Raw genomic sequence first — 17,978 nt, 5'->3', positions numbered from 1 at the left:
ACGACAGTGACCAGTGTCGAGAGGAATGACTGCTGCAATATCACGGACATCTTCAACAAAGACTGCAGAAACAAAAGCCCAAAGCGCGCTCGTACACCAACAAGAGGCGACCATGATAAGTTTGATAAAAAATTTCCCAGCGACAATCCTCCGTTATTGCTAGAGGCATTTCCGGACCTTGGGAACATGAGTCCTTTTATGGTATTGTGCAAAACTATTTCTCCAGAATATATTGATTCACTGGCTGAATTGGCAGCAAGAGAAGCACCCTTAAAGGGCGAGGAGGTGGACGTCACTGAAGCGGACATCGGTCAGTTTTTCGGTCTCTTACTTTTTCGTGGCTACCACTCTGTTCCGTCAGAAGACTCGTACTTGAGCACTGCAGAAGACCTTTGCGTGTCCATAGTCACGACAGTGATGTTCCTAAATAGGTTCTGGCAGCTGAAAAGGTTCTCATGTGGCTGACAATACTGAGTTGCAAGCAGGCAAGATGGGCAGGATTCAGCCGTTTCACGATCAAATATCCAAATGTCTCCACCAATTTGGAGTGGTGGAAACCACTCCAGATCCAAGAACCTAAACAACGATTCAAGAACCTGAACAACGAGTCAATGGTGCCCTATTATGACCACCACTCATGCAAGATGTATATCCACGGTAAACTAATTCGATTTGGTTGCAAGGTCTGGATGATGTACTCATCAAACGGGTACCCCTACGCAATGGATATATATTGCGGGAAAAAAGAGAAGGATGACACGACCCCTCTTGGGCTCAGGGTAGTTAGCAACATGGTTTCGGTCCTCCAAGCCCCTGAACGCTTGAAATCTATTTCCGAAACCTCTTCACTTCACACGGCCTCTTGACGAAACTCACTGACCAGGGGATTCGAGTGCCAGGGACTGCGCGAGGTACAACAACCATTGGATGTACACTGAAGAGCCTCCGAGACGTTGGAAAGAAAGAATGAGGATCTTCTTACTAGAAGTGTGAAGGGGTGGTCTACACATTCAGGTGGAACGACAGTGCTGTCGTCATCGTTTCTTCGAACCACCTCAGCCATGAGCCTGTTGGAAGCGCGCAACGCTGCACACGACGCTCGAACAAGAAAGTGGAGGTTCCTCAACCTCATTATTCAAGAAATACAATGAGGGCATGGGGGGAATAGATGTGATGGATTGGCTCCTTGGAGCTATCGACCAAAACTTCAACTCAAGAAATGATGGTGGGACTTTTTAAGCAATGGTCTCAACAAGTCTGTCGTCGCAGGATACTCGGCTCCTTCACTGCGAACTTCACAAGGGAACCAATGCCACCATGACACATATTTAACTTTATGTCACCATGTCATTGCTGCAGCTCAAGCAGAAACTAACTCGGGTTCATCCGAGGCGTGAGTACAGGAAAACTGATGGTCACTACATCAGCTCAGCGTCTCAGAGTTGATGCGCTGAGTGCAAAAAGAATACAACAAAGCAGCACTCCAACAGGGCAAGAAACGGCTGCATAAGAACTGCTTTGCTGTGTACCATGACTTGGGAATTGTTCACTGTATATAGGACAGCCACCATTTTTGCGCAAATTTGTTATTTTAAATTGTACTTTTAGACACTTTGTTTGAAGCTAAATATTATTCTTCACCTATCGTGAGTAAAAAAACCCGATAGTGACGTCAATAAAAGCTGTTCTAGACAAACTTTGTGTTTTGCATATGAAGAACGCCAATGTTCAAAAATGGAACATGTGAAAAAAACGCGCTTCGTCATCATGAGTGTCGCTGAATTTTTTGTCATAGTTAGTTTAGAAGGCCAATACAAATTACCAAAGTAAATATCACTTTCTTTATCGCTGCTTCATAGTGTGGCGTCTAAAAGGTTAATATATTTATTTATATCGCCAAGCTACCTAAAGCAGGTGGCAGACGAGCAAGTCGTTGACTTCGGCGAAGCTTCACGTATTGCGCCTCAGCGGTCAATGAGTCGTCGTTCGTCGAGGGCCCCGTTGTAGTACACAGTACCTCCATTAAAACTGTTACGATGGGGCTTATGATGGGGCGTGTTTATTCAAGAACGAATGGCGAAAGGTAGCCGCGCCGACACCGAGCTGCTTTCAAACAGACCACTTCGTTTTCTTCTTTTGTTCACAAGTTTCCGCTTCAGCGTAACGATAAATTTTGTCTCGAATATGTAACCTCCAAGATAACAGGGATTTTGTTCAATAGCTGCTTCATCTTTTGAGTTAGATTTTCTGTATGCCATAAAGCTGAACCAAAATCCTTTGGAAGCAAGAATTTCCTGTGACTGAGTGGTTGCGCGGGTGAATTTTTCCATGCTTGATGAAGGGTAAAGAGCACAAAAAAGTCGGAGCAATATTCTGCGCTGTTTCCGTGCATATCTTTGGGTTTTCTGTCCTTTTAGGGCTGATGTATTGTTACGCAGCACCTGAGTTTTCCAATAAGTCATTTCAAGCAGACATGTAGTTCTCCTAAGGAGACAAAATTCATCCATAAATTGTACTAGTATCGTACCAAAAGTGCTCTTAGTAAGAAAGGAATACGTACAAAGGCTAAGAAATATGCACAGCATTGGCTTCAGCACTGAAATGTGCACTTTGTGGTCGTGCAAAAGGTAGTTTCAACTTCTTTTAGCACACGTTCCAGAGTGCGGCGCTAATGTCTTTGGTATTTTTTACCGATCAGATGCAAATTGGTTCATGTAGTAAATGAATATTAGATGGGAAGCCTCTACTCACAAAACAATTGCAATATTTTTGTTGCAATTGTACGAATCTTTCAGCGAATACACCCAGAACAGATTCCTAGGTCAGGTCAACCTACATTTTCAAGCGTACATTAGTGTGACTGATAGATTCGATGTTGGTATGCCCTTCTTTGAAATGAGTTCTTGCATACACTACTGTTTGGGATATAAGGTGGTGCAGCCTTCCCAGACTATACTGCGCCGAGGAAGTTGGAAGAAGCTTTTTTAGGAATGACTGAGGCCATCAAGACCTTCCTATTATGGCTTTCCGGTTTCTCCCTTCATGAGTACTAGCGCTTCTTTTTCATCTTGGGGTGGTCCACAAGCACTCGCGATAGAAGGAACATTCTCTACCGCGCAGTGAAGTTACTTGCCCAGTTCCAGCTACTACAACTACTAGACAAGCTTAGTTACAATAGCGCCTTCTGGTGTTGTATCACACTGAAATAACGAACATTACCACCCGAACTTCTTGATTGACTGGTATAATATTGTAGGTCACACATTTTGGGGCCGATCGACTAGGGATTCACCAACCGATGGCTACGGGTGGCCTAGAGACATGGACATGACCATGGTGTAGAGCGATTCCCACTGGTCACTGAACATCCGGATCATCAATTAGGCAAATGCCCTACTTGGCACTGAATAAGCGACATAGGAGCAGCTCTGTTCCATCTACGAGAGAATGAAAACGAATAACGATGAGCTGTACACCATCAACCCTGAATAGGAGAATTTCATTTCGGACGAGTACTTCCAAGTCGAGTATGACAGAATCCTTGAGTACGAGCAGAACGCGACGTGAACCTTGGCCAAGCTTCTGAGCAGGCGGAACCGCTTTTCAAGCACACGTGTAGAAAGTCGATTGCCGGCTGCTGCAACTACGGTCGCTACACCATCAAACAGGACGAAAGTCAAGCTTATGAAACTGATAATTGTGCATTTTTGACGAATGTGTGCAAGTGAATGAAGTTATACGAGCAATTTTTCCAGACTGTTCACCTCTCTCTGCAACAGAAAAATTCAATGTTCAAGACAGGTGTTGAAAGGAGACGCTGCCTCAGCTGCAACCAGTCTTCGAATGGCTGAGGTATGTTAGAACAATGCTGTGTAGATGCTAAAGAAGTATATCGGGGACAATACTTGTCAGAAGCAGGCATACTTCGGAAGAATGCATCGGTGGAATCTTGTTTGAGCATCAGGAGACACAAAATCCCTTCGACAACTCTACGACCACGTTCTTGTGAACATCTCCAGGGCTTCAGTCGCGGTATGTACAGCGGGCTTCATTTTTGTCTGTGCTCTGTAACGTAAAGCTTTAAGAACTACCCAGAGACGTCGTGATCCTGTATCATAACACCTGTGCTGCAGAAGCTGAGAGTAATACCCCAGACAACGCTGCCCTTCCTTCAGGGCTATGTGTCCTATGAACGTTTTTTTTTTTCAATTGAACTAGGAAGTGTCTGCAAGAGTGACTACACAGATAGAAGCAGATGAGAAAAGGATGGTCATAGTGTATAGAACCAGCCAACTTTAAGTCACAGCTGCAACGAGCTGAATTTATCTGTTCTGCGGGTGAATTACTCAGGAGATTCTCAAGGTGTCAAAAACATGTGTGTTCTGCTCATCAAGACAGGAGCGTATCTTACGTATATTTACCAGATGCAGAAGAAACAAGTGTTGTGACGTGATAAATAGTTCTTCCGATGTACCACAAGAAAAAACAGGGCACACAATTGTAACGAAAGATCTCGTGTTCGAAGTGTAAAGGCCGACATGCGTCAATTATGTGTGATCCATGAAGGATTACCCGGAACTCACACCAGGACCCAACCAAAGACCATATAAGGGAACCAAATGAATACGCAACAACGATGAAAAGTGCAAAGAAGTCGAAAACAAGGAAATCATCAGTAGTTGATGGCCGAAAAGAGGAAAGCTCCCCTGAATATAACACTCCCATTTGGTTTAACTCTGCTTATTTAGACCATGACTCAACTGTGCTTATTTCGACGCCATCGGCCGTCTCGGAACAAAATACCGACAAGGAGACTGTACTACACCGTAACCGCAAGCGGGTCCAGGATCAGAAGCATGCTGTACCTTGTCAAGCTACGGCTCATTCTGATATGGGCAAGCAAGTATTACTAGAAGCCAGTACGGCGGAGTTGCGAATAGCTTTGTGTGAGAAGAAATTGGAACGACAGCGGGAACATAGCGACAATGTCACCAAGCTAAACGAACTGGATGCCTGCTTTTCGAACAGCTTGTTTTTTTTTGGCTTAAGCGATTAATTCGCAAAAGTACAGAAGCTGATTCAGGAAGTGTAGTAAGTACCTAATCACCTGTACGCATCAGAAGCGAATGTGCAAACATCTCTTCCGGCGCCCAGGATACACCAGGAGTTGGTTGAGGAATGACTCCTGGACGAATTGGTCCGAAAAAAGCAGCTAGAATATACTGTGGAACGTTCATGTCAAGAGACAGCAGAAGGTGAAGGATATTGGCTAGCCTGGAGAGCTGTTCAGAAGAATCACCACAGTCAGTGCGTACCAACTAGCTATAGCGCACAAGACCATGCCAGCGTTGAGAAGTGGCGGGGTCGTCTTTTGCAGACCACAGCAGAAGGCGCATTTGTAGAATACACGGTCGACATCGGTGCCAAGATGGTGAACCTTCCTCACTAGGACGGTAACCTAGACAGGAAGGCTTTGGTGACCTCTTTTGCCAGAAAGCACCAGCAGACCGGAGGGTCAAAACACAGGAGTGAGAGGCTTGCCGACTTGACTGCCTTCTTCCAGGAGCTGGCGGGGAAAAAAAGTCCTGAATATGCATTCCACGTGGAAAGCGAATATTGGCGAAATGATAGGCTAGTTTGAAAAGTAAAATGTTCACGATGATACAAAAGTCAGGCGCGAGAACTACAAAATTTTACGCAGATCAATCAGTCGGGAAGTTCGGGTGGTAACGTTCGTTATTTCACAAGCAGGATATGCAAGGTTTTGAGTACCACGTGGTCACATGTCAACAGTGCCACGTCTGCCATACGAAAATGTGTAATGCACAAATGCTACAGTGGGCGTGGCCTGGTTGGAGTCAAACCAGGACAAGCCAATTTTCGTCAAAATCAGCATAGCACGAAAGTATTTTTTACAAAAGTAGTTACAACGTACTGTAGTAGATTGATGTAAGGTATCTAGTACAGTGTATGTTGGTATTTGACAGCTTAAACAGTGTTTACCGTAAATGCATTTAGGTTGACGTTTACTCATACATCTGCATCCTGAAAACTTTCTTCCATAATTAATCATTGAACACTGATCAGTCGTACCCTTCTTACCATTGATACTGGTGGCAGCGGTAGTATATGGTGGTGGCGGAACCAATGAAAGTGGTTTTACAGCGAAAAGAGCGTGACTGATTGTACACAGAACTTCATCTATGGATGCCTAATTGTTGCATGGTACATTAATTCAACGACACTGCCCGATTAAAGCGAAAACGACGCGCTTTATGTCTTCCCTGTTCGCCGACTAGGATTTCTCGCGGGGCCAGCGTGAACGGGGAACTTACAGCGCGAACTTACAATCAAGTGAAGCAGGCACGTTTCTCCACACGTTGCAGGGCTATTTTAGGTACGGATGAATTCTATTAGCCCTGCTGACGCTTTGAGTGAAGATTTTGTATGTTGATGACGTAATTACACTTCCCAAATGGGAAAAGTTGTGAATAGAACGGAGGCATAATAACGATCTCTTAAAGAAACTAATCGCGGATGCAACAGTCATGATTCATTACTGCACTTAACCAGGAGCAATGTTAGAGGCTAGTGGCCGATAAAAAATACGCGTACCTCAAGCTTACACTGCACGTGGCTAGAGCGCAGTGGATTGCTTGCCCGGCAGCAGTTGGTGTTCATCAAGAGGTTGTGGGTTCGACTCCCATTCATTCAACATTTGTTTGCTCTTTGATCATGTGTATTTTTGACGTCAATATAGTAGACAATTATATCTATAAATTCGAATAAACTCAATGCATTTTTCGTGTAGACTGTTCTGGGTCAATTCATTTCACCGTACTGCTTGGTAAAGCAAGCGGAAACTGCTACCACAGCAGTACGCAAGATTTTTTATTACAGTGTAAGCTGTTGTGAGATCACAACTCGGGTTTCGCGCAGCGCCGTTGTTGTACTCCGCCGCTGCCCACGCCACCGTTGTGCGTAACCACATCGCTCGAATTATAAAAAGAAAACCTATCACCAATGACACAGCGGAGCTTAAACAAGGGTCCGCTGGGTGCCAGCGCAGTATTCTACCACTGAGCCACGCTGGTGCTTGAGAGTTGCCTTATGCAGGCTTGATGTCGGGAAAGTAATCGCGCTGATGTAACTTATAAAGCGCTTTAGGACAGCGAAAGTAGAAGCAGTCGTCGCACAATGCGAATAGCGTAACGACTGGGTCATCCAATGGTCGAACCCATTACAAATGCTCGTTTTTCTTCAGCTAACAACTGTGGCGCATACCCACTTCAGGCATAATTCCTCATCGTCGTCAGCCACTGCATGGACAATTGGTACAAAATTACTCGCATTAGTTTATCTGTTACTCGGCTTCTCAGAAAAATAACGAAAAAACACATAGCAAATAAGAGCCTACAATACCCTAAATGTTTTATTATTAATGCCGTAGCGGGCATCAAGCAAGTGGGCTTGCAGCAGTTACCCCAATGAGCATTCAGAAAAGGCTCTGACAGGCCACTCTTCTAGCTTTCGCTATGACTGTGCTGTGTCTTTCGCACAGGCATGGTGTTTTTTGCATTTTTTTATACTTCCGTGGTTGTAGTTGTCGATGTGGCACAGTGGAGTGCTATACACCAGAAAATGCGGTATCGATGGAAATAGCGTCCAATAATTGGGTGCCGAAAGCAACGAGCGTGTTTGGCCTCAATATTGTACCGTTTCTCAAAATCATACTCAGCACCCTTCTTCAAATGCCACAAGCAGCATTTCATACGATTTCTATTTTCCACTTCCATCGTACCATTACCTTCAGCTTTGAAGACAATGGTAGGCTGCTCTGTCTTACCACATGAATTGCAGCAACAAAATTGTCTGAGAGACAAACGATGACCGGTGATGATGGGCTGGCTGTGCAAAGACGAGCAGTATTTACCACGAAGTGCGTGATGGCATGCCTCAGTTGCTACTTGTTGCACTAGGTGATCTCATAATGACTCCACGTTCTCTTAAATGCACGCCAAAAATCTCGTGTGTAGGGAAAACCAATTTATCGGGACGTTTTCACTGCACAGTACATAGAAGTTTCGTTTGATTATATTTGATGTAGTCGTGAATTTTCTCTTGCGATCATGGAAAAGCTTTGCTGCCCTCAAGAATAGTTCCAAATAAAGGATAATTGGAATTACCATCCTATGATATAGTCGGGCTTGACTGTATGAAACTCCTGGCAAGCATTTGGTTTTCCTTCGGACAAACTCCTCATAATAAAACAGCTTTTCGGATCACATATTCTACTCTATACAAACTGGCACGATGCTCAATCGTAACCTCAAAAAAATGTATTAGTATGTCAGCGTTTCTTCATCTCTTCATAGTGAAGGATTTATATGAACAGTGTACTGGTATAGATTCTGCTCATTTTTTGAAATAGACGTTTTTCGTTTTTTTTTACAGGTTATGCTCTACAAGCATGACAACCACAGCTATGAAGTACGCACTGCTGATGCTATTATGGGTGACTGTATCCTTGGCGTCACAAGATGCAACTACGTGCACAAAGACCACCATTGAAGTTGGCAACGGTAAAAATAAGAAAAAAAGCCTAAAGATGGCATTATGCTATTCATTTATTTATATCAACTTTGTGCATTTTTTTTCAATAACAATATTCCCAAACTATGTGATAGTAAGACTGCATCAGTGTTCCATGGCATTTGCAAATTTCTATACCGGGGAGCTTACTGTTTTTCTCACCTATAAACCTAACTTTCACGTACGAAAGAATATAGGCTGATTTTGTACTTCACTTTTCGCAGCGCCTCAAATGTGCACAATTTATGTAACAGCAAGAAGAATAATAATGCCTGAGCAAAAGCAAATATAATTGATGTGTAATGACAAAATAAAACAAAACGTAGACTAGAGCACATAATTTAAAATATTTTGACGTCATTTGTTTTTTCAAAAAGGATGAGTATCTAATTTGGAGTTACGCGCATGAGATGTATTAAATATGATGCCATAAAGGATGTTTCAGCTATCGAAAATTAGGCTTTACAAAAATATGTGAGGCAAAAGAGAGCTTGAACATACTCTGTCTCTTACAGTCTTGTAGCCGGCAGCTAATTTTGAGCTAACAACTGGTGCATCATTATAACTGTGGTAACTCAATACGTGCCAATATAATGACAAAAAAGCCAGTGAGATGTCCGTCGACATATCTCAGAATTACCAAAGTGTGGAAAGTGCACGCCATACAACTGATCACCACGAGCTAACTTCTCTCTGTGACATGAATTTTGATATGCCCGAGTTGACACGCAATGAAGCTGCTGCTAAAGCACTAAGAACTTCTCCACGTTGATAGTAATTATAGACCTGTCGGCTAATAATATTGATGCACCCCTACTACACCACCACGTCCTGTTCGATCAATAAATAAAACAAAAGAGAAACCAGAAATAACTAGGTCCACTCCAACATACTACAATGCTTTCGAAAGGTATCTTTATTTTAAACAACAATAAATACAACTATATTAGGTATAGCAAGTTTACATTATCGTGAAAACGGTCATTGAATATTTCCTTAGTGCAGCTTGGCGCATAGTTCACTGGCGTTTCTCGCGTTTGAACAGTTGGGATGCACACAGAAAAGAAAAAGGCCTGGTAAGGAATGTGCTCAGCTGCTCTTTATATTTCTAAGTGATTAGATTCGTTGAATAAGCAAGAAGTGCTCTAAACGTTTGGTGGGTTTCTGTGGTAATGCAGTAATTCATGAAAACTCGTAACCGTAATCGATATCCCGCTGTTTTGTAGCCGTTGCGCTTCCTAGATTCTATGTATAATAATATGGACTATATTAAAATGCTCCTTCGTGTTTAATCGAATAATCCTTTGCCTTATTGGCCTCTGCCACCAATTTATCCTTGATACTATTTTTTCCATCTTCGCAGGTAAATGTGAAACAAGTGCATTATCTCATCGCCCGGGTCATGTCACGCACCTCAGTTGCCCATGTGCAAATATGATCTGTGATGACAAAAGGAAGCGAGTAATTGTAACATGGTAAGACTTGCATTGAAAAACATAGCCTGCAACCAATCTCACATAGCAGTCTTTTTAGTAGCAGATTTGCAACAATTCGGGCCAGATTATAAAACACGTTTATTTATTTTTTATTTTTTGAGACGATTAGTAACAGTGAAATGGTTTGTAGACCCACTGCCACTCTTTAATTAGGACATTTGCAGTACTCCACACTTGTATGCGTATGATTAGAAAGAGCAGGGACAACGTGAACTTGAGTTACATCTCGAAAAGTGACTGGAGCTCTAAAGTTAATGCTATAATTTGTTTTAGCTAGACAACTGAACCTGTCTCAGCCACTTTTTTTCAAAACTATCCCTGCACACTGACCTACTACAATTATACATTCATTCAATTTGAATGACACCAAAGCATCATCCATTGTAATGGACCCATGTATGGTTTTACATGGTTTTGTGCATGTATGGTAATACATAAATGGTTTTTACCTTGATCCTATATGCTCATATACAGCTGCAACGTCACTAGCGTGACGACGCAGCTGTATATTAGCATATAAGATGAACTTAAAACTATACATGCATTTCAACAGTCCAGCTCGAGCATCAAAGTGGGATATTTTGTATGCAAATTTGTAGGGAAAGAGGGATATATATTTATTATTATTTACGTTGTTTAAGGGTACTGTGGTTGAAGCCCCCCTTGCCGTTACGCACTGGCTGTATGCAGTTGTCGAGCGGGTCACCATTGTCGAGCTGTATACCAAAGCCCCTAATGTTTCCTCATGTCGCCACTTTATCTATATATCTATTTATCTATCTATCTATCTATCTATCTGTCTATTTATCTATCTATCTACCTATCTATCTATCTATCTGTCTGTCTGTCTGTCTGTCTGTCTGTCTGTCTGTCTGTCTGTCTGTCTGTCTGGCTGTATATCCATCTATCTATCTATAATCTATCTACCTATCTATCTATAATCTATCTATCTAACTAACTATCTGTCTGTGTGTCTGTCTGTGTATCTACCTGTCTGTCCATTGATCGATTGGTCTCAATCCTCCCCAAACTCTGGAATCTCCTGGTCGTATTGTTATTGCGATGCATACCGAAAATCGTAAGGGAGTAGTACATTACTGTGTAACGAACATATATGTCAGGTTGTACCACGCAAATCATAATATACTTGTCATGAACTGCATAATTCCCATTCTTAGGCACTCGTGTGCGGCCGTTTTGTAGAATTCTTATGTACCTGTCCGAAGTGGTGTGGCATGACAGGAGTAGGCGATGAACATAAGCGACTTTAAATAAAGTGCGAATTATGGCACAAATGTTATGTAGAGCATACTTTGCCTCACATCATCTTGAGGCCTTTACAGCCAGTAAGCAAATAGATATCTGCCAAAACTGATATCACATCTCTTAATGGCAGGAATAATTAAGCAGTCACAAAGAAATCATGACATGCCTTTCATGTATGCTGGCTTTCTTCAGGTAAAGCCCCTGAGGCTTCATTGAAGAAATTTCAAACAGCAATATACTGTCGCAATATTTAATTATACTTGCGTAGCACCCTGAATGAAAACAATTATTCCCCTAGAGCACAACCCACATGAAAAGGTAGCAAGCGGCCCGCCAATTATGTTTTGTTTTTTTATGCGAAAAGAATAAAATGTATATTAGACAGGTAAGTGAAATGAGGTCGTGGTTACTTACGAAATTGCTGATCTTTGATTATTGGTCCCTATAAAATTGGTATAGTGAATACCTCCTGCATGAAGATTACAGCAGCACCGGAGGTGTAATTTACATGTAACCGAAAGTTCACGTAGGTTTTGCTCCAAAGTCTGAAAACTATCACTTCTGCTTTTTTGTCCATGACTAAAGATTACTCAAAGACATGGAAAAACCTGGCTTCAATGGCTTTGGTTATTGCGCGATCTACTAACATATGTTGTGTCATTGACAGCTCATTATTATATTTACGCTCGCAATAACCTAACATTTCCTACTAGCAGATAGTTCTCTTTTGGTTACGTTTTGACGGATTTTTTTTCTTGCAGGTGCTGACAATCCACACATTATAACAAACCGAGAAAAAGAAAAATCGCTCGTTATATGTCTGCTCGATGCTTTTCTAAGTGACATGTGTCGGATGTATTCGGCTTGCTATTTTGTATGACTGTCTATAACGCATTGAGTGTATTTTGGAAGAATTGTAACCCCTGCATGTGCTTTATAATGTAGTTCAAACTGAAGTATAAATAAAAATAAAGATTTCGCTCTTTCGCTTAACCTCCATAGTAGTATTTTGACCCTCGACATACTCGTGCTGCGATCAATCACCAACATTTTCTTTCTAAACAGGAAAGTTCTTGTCACGGCATAAAGAGTTATACGCAAACCCGAAGATCACTGTCGGCCATATACATCAACAGCGCTCTATTGTAGGCCCCATAGAGCTACAAAAAATACACCGCAGCATCGCAGGTCTGGTCAAATGGAGGCTTATTTTCCTCAGAGGTAGCGCCATTGTATCTGGTTCCGGCAAGGTTATGTTCATAGCAAGTGATTGAATTTGAACGTGGGTACTTCAGTTGCGGAGGGAGATATATATATATATATATATATATATATATATATATATATATATATATATATATATATATATATATATATATATATATATATATATATATATATATATATATATATCGTGGTCATGGTTTGCATCGCAGTGGCATTTCAGGAACAAGTGTGTCAAAGTGTACAGTACGCTGCAGAGCGGGCATATATAGCCACGTGTCGTTGCGTAGAGGCAGTGCATGAATATTCAATGTTTCGTAGAACGGAAAAATATTGAAAATGGTTTATGTACCTGTTCTGGCCAGGCATAGGTGAACCACGAGGTAAGACCATTCCCACACGAATTCTGCACTACACCACCTTCTTCTCACGTGTAAAGATGCCTGGGAGCTTTGAACCACACGGAAGTGTTAAATATCGGATTCTACATTGAAGAATCAGCTTGCGGTGTAGGCAATAATCCAGGCGATCAATTGCGAAAAACGTTTCTAATGTAGGTGACAGCTCGCTATGGGTGGCAGTGTCAGCTTTCTTGCGAGCCGAAGTATTGTCCCATGTATCCACTATATCCTCTGTTGGCTGGGCATTTGTGCATTTATGCATGTCGTGATAACTGTAAAATAGTGGGTGTTGTACATATTGCTGGTTACCTTTACACCCAAGGAGGACTCGATGTCGAATTTAATCAGGAATATTAGTGACCCGAAAGCCAAGTTCACAAAGCTTGTCGCACCTCCTAGTACGAGAAATTCATTCTTTGAGGGAAGCGGTAGTCTTAAGAGTTGCAAACTTCTGGAACACAAGTCTTGGTGCCCTGGTACAATGGGTGAAGTAAATAAAAAAGAAAAGGATGACTGAAATTTTAGCTTCAATTGCCCCATGCCACTAAGCTTCGCAGGGTGGGTACCCTTCCAGGTTAATATTCTGCAAATAATCACGCCGGAAGTGCACGGGCATCTAATTAACTGGTGGGTGCTTCGCAGCAGCAATTCTATGCCTCCCACACTAGTAACAAAAGCTCAACTAGATCATCAAATTGCTACTTTTCCAGATGAGTACGCCGAAACAAAAGAGCTCCAGGTGTGTTACTACTCTGCAGATTAGGAAAAACTGGTTGGTTCTCGGTCCGCACTGAGAATAACACCCCGTACCTTCATCATTAAAATGGATTGTGTAACCATGTAGCCACAGCTTCAGTGGCTACATGGTTGGAGACACAATCGATGTGCCTGCCTTCGATATAAGAGGTACACCCGTCATGGGTAAGTAGTGGATACGGCCCATGACCACTGACGCGAGGGCTACGGTATGGAATTCCGGCAGCAGGGGTCGCATTTTCGATATAGGTGCAAATACCCGAGACCGAAGTACTTCAATTTATGTGCACGCTAGCAAACCCCCATAGTCGAAAATCACAGAGCCCCCTATCTGTTGCAGTGCACGTCATGATCATATTGAGCTTTTGAGACGTCAAAGCTCGCCCAACATTATAGGGTATTAGTAGATCTAGAGCCAGAAATAGGAGCTGCCAGAGAACAAAACGAGCCAACTGTTGTTATAACGTAATTATCTACAATGCCTAATAAGGTTTATAATGAGTTTGACAGTTTAAATAAAAAGTAATAAATTAACAACGTCGATGAGAGACACCTTTAGTGTCACATTGGGACATTATTGAATTTCGACATGACCGCAGTCCTACTCTCATTGATCAGCTGTCGGCTGTCCAGCGGATCTGCAAAGTCGCCGAAAGGCTCGGCTTGGTGGTCCCTTCGCGGGAATGAGTCAGGTGCGTCACTCAGTCTCGTTCCGCAGGACCAAAATAATTTACAAATGTGTGTACTACTCATCATTTCCGTGCTCGCTGAAGCACCGTGCGTTGCAGCTCCCTTGGGCACTAGCACCAGAGTTCATTTTAGTGTATAATAGGAAACTCCATGTGTTGAACCAAGAAAGCTGTCCCAATAAGTTTTCGTCGCAGTCATTTTCTTACGAGTCTACAGCCATTTCAGCATGACATGTAATCTGACACCGACACTTCGACATCAACGCTTGGTGATCCCTCGCAGCCATACAGACATGATGCCCCTAAAAAGCGAAAGTTGGGGAAGACTTCAACTAAAGGGGGAGTCATTACGAATGGTTGCAGCAAATGCAACAAATGGGACACAAATGATCGTCTCGCCTGTGCGGTGTTCTCGCTGACTGACAACCCACTCGTCTGGAACAAGGATCGCGAGGACGTCTTAATGACGGGCAATATTTTTGTTCGAGAACAGATAAGTTGCCTTGGTCACACCACCGCGAAGAAAAAGCATGCTGAGTTGATACTCGCCCCGTGGGCTGAACTCTATGAAAACCGGATACACTGAGAAAATCTTGCGGCAGTGCAAGACGGGTAAGTGTTCTATGTCGGACGAGAACAAAGTAGGGCATCTTCTAAAAAGCATCGCTGAAGACGTGTACAACTTCCTCATCGTAAAGGCGATTCGTGCATTGTGCTTGATCTCATGCAGTCTTGCGGGACCTTCAGAAGGTCGAAGATGTGCCGAATAACTACGAATTTAGTGGCTCTGATGGTATGAATTGTTGACGTGAGCTGATCGTCAGACCTTGCGTCAACGATACACCAAATTGTTCGAGACGAGCTGCTTCAGCGAGAAGCTCACCCACGCCACGCTGATTACGGCACGACCAATACAGCATGCGCTTTGATATTAAAGATCCAGCCCTGCCGTGGTGGTCAAGTGGTGAAGGTACTCGGCTGCTGACCCGAAGGTCACGGGATCCAATCTTGGCTTCAAGTACACGGGCCGCTGCATGTTCGATGGAGGCGAGGACGCTGTAGGCCCGTGTACTCCGATTCAGGTGGATGTTAAAACCCCAGGTGGTCGAACTCTCCGCAGCCCTTCCCTACGGCGTCTCTCATAATCAGATGAAGGTTTTAGGACGTTAGAGCCCACATATAAATAATCAAATCAATATTGTAGAGCCATTAAAGATATTCAAAATGTCAAGGGAGTCGAATTTTTCTATGAAAAACGATTTATTAAATCAACATCATGGCAACTATCACTTCAGTTTCGTAGGGTAAAGACCTTAAAGGCTTCAAATTTGCCAATAACACGAACAGAATTAATATTTATACATTACTAGACAATAACTCATGCTCTAATATTATCCATAGCATCTGAGGAGTCTAAGGTAACTAACAAGTGCACCACGCAGCCTTAGTTGACTAGTACTACGGCCATGGAGCAGGTGTTACAATTGAAACTACATGCCGTTTTATTTTATAATACCGCGACCCAAGTACTAATGATCATTTTAAGAAACTTTGTGTGCACTTTACTTCTATTTGCGTATTTTTAATGTCACCATACTTACTGTTCAGGTGGTTTTGTATGAGCCCCTTCGGTTCTGATGCGAAAGTTTACCACAAATTTCTTCACGTGCTACCACCCTTGATTTGAGTGTGTAAATTAATTTTTATTTTTTGCGATTCTATACGCTTTCAGAAATAAATGTCTTGGTACATTTATTCATCAATTTGTTGTAATTTTGTTCATTATTAATATAACTAGTGACAATGCATTTTCAGGTTACTAATTAGTTTTACATGAACAATAAAAACAAAAACAAATAAATGACGTGCATAAATGAAAGCAGAAGCGTGATATTGGGATATATTTGAATTTTGACAAGACATATGTTTCTGATCAAAGCCACTTATTTTCTTATCTAGCAAAATTGGTTGTCCGATATGGTATTTCTTGTTTTTCAAGAACTTTATGCACTGACTTTTATGATGTATTGACTTTGATGATCACGTAGGACATTCTGCTCTAGTTTAAGGGTTTGGTTTATTTGTTTCGAAAACGAAGCGACAATGCGTTTGACGAGTATATCTTCATGTGACGCAACAAGAACAGACCTTTTAAACGCAATGCACAATCAGGACGCACAGTTAGCTAACTTCTAGTAATAATGACAAAGAAGTAATTCGTCATACGATAATATGTTAGTACTAACAGCTTTCATGTACGTGCAGGAAGGATGTCTCGGCTACACCTGCGTCACCGGTGTCTTGCTGTCTGTAGCTGTACACTAATTCAGATAATCGTAAAATAAAAAAAATACTTGCAGATGGGTTGCCCGTTCAAAATCGTTAGCCTAATCATTACCATATGCTATGACATTACATTACATCATTACCAATGTTATTATCATGACAATTATTCATGGGCCCACTAAGTACTAACGATCTGCTTGTACTTGTTTTAAATATTATTATCATGACTCATCATATTTAACCGTGTGTTTTCCGTTGCATTTTTCTTGTACTTTGTTCTTACCAACCCCAATTAGAATACTGATTTTGATTATCAGCAATCAGAATACATTTGTTTGCTGATGGATATGCTTTAAAGCATTTATTTCGAAGATATGAAACGCAATGCATTTATTTCGAAGATATGAAGATATTAAATGGAGAACGAAGCAAGATGATTCCAATCGCAATTTCTAATAGATGTTTTAGCGGTACAGCCAGTAAGTAGCCTGCAGAACGTAACGCAATTGTAGTTATTTTCTGTCTGAAATCGATGAATAATATTCTGGAGGCGCTGCATTACTGTGCATGCCTCGATACGCGCAGCGGAGGCGAACGAGCGCTGCGAGGCACTCTACGCCTCTACGCTTCACTGTTATTTTACACTGCGTGATACATGAGCGACATTTGGCAGTTTTAATAAAAAACGAAGGGATGACCTCTCATATAGCAAGCGCAAGGCGTGTGTACCCGTCTGAGAGGCCATAATATGTAGAATGCGAGTCGACCGGTAGGTGCCGTCGTTGTGTCGTCTTGGTTCATCAGCAAAGCGTACAAAACACTTGACTTTTCGTGCATAGCATTGCGTTGTCAGCGCATCGTGATAAACGCTACGGCTCTCATAATTCCTGGTGTATGCCTGTTCTAGCATAAAAAAACACACCACAGAATATAGACGTGTTGTTTTTGTGACTCAGATACGCGTGATATCTCTTTTCTAATGAAGATCGCACAAGTGTTAATGCCAAAACCTGAGCAGTACTGTGGAGGGGGGGGGGGTGCGATTGTGGCTGTGTTTTGGCAGTTTCGAGTGTCACTTCGGACGGCAGATAGACAAGTCGACCGATAGACAGAAAAGGAAAAAGAGAGAAAGTCTAAAACATGAGCAGTATTGATGATCGCAGCGAATGTGGTTGTATTTTGGCAGTTTCGAGTGTCGTCTCAGAAGACAGATAGACAAGTCGACCAACAGACAGAAAGACAGAGAGAGAGACCACACTTATTCTGTC

General features: G+C 42.2%; 1 long non-coding RNA gene across 1 annotated transcript in view; it reads left to right on the top strand.

Moving 5' to 3' along the window:
• The window catches only part of LOC142796349 (uncharacterized), a 47,231-nt gene extending 34,884 nt beyond the window's left edge, over positions 1-12,347 (top strand). The window contains exons 2-4 of the long non-coding RNA XR_012893767.1: positions 8,455-8,582; positions 9,956-10,067; positions 12,116-12,347. This is a non-coding gene — a long non-coding RNA (uncharacterized LOC142796349). The remainder of the gene's footprint in view (positions 1-8,454; positions 8,583-9,955; positions 10,068-12,115) is intronic.
• Positions 12,348-17,978: the final 5,631 nt, after the last annotated feature.

Source organism: Rhipicephalus microplus, chromosome 2 (genome assembly GCF_043290135.1).
Source record: "Rhipicephalus microplus isolate Deutch F79 chromosome 2, USDA_Rmic, whole genome shotgun sequence".
In the NCBI taxonomy this organism is placed as follows: Eukaryota; Metazoa; Arthropoda; class Arachnida; order Ixodida; family Ixodidae; genus Rhipicephalus; species Rhipicephalus microplus.
The sequence above is the reverse complement of the archived record's forward strand: the minus strand, read 5'-3'. Positions and strand labels throughout refer to the sequence as shown.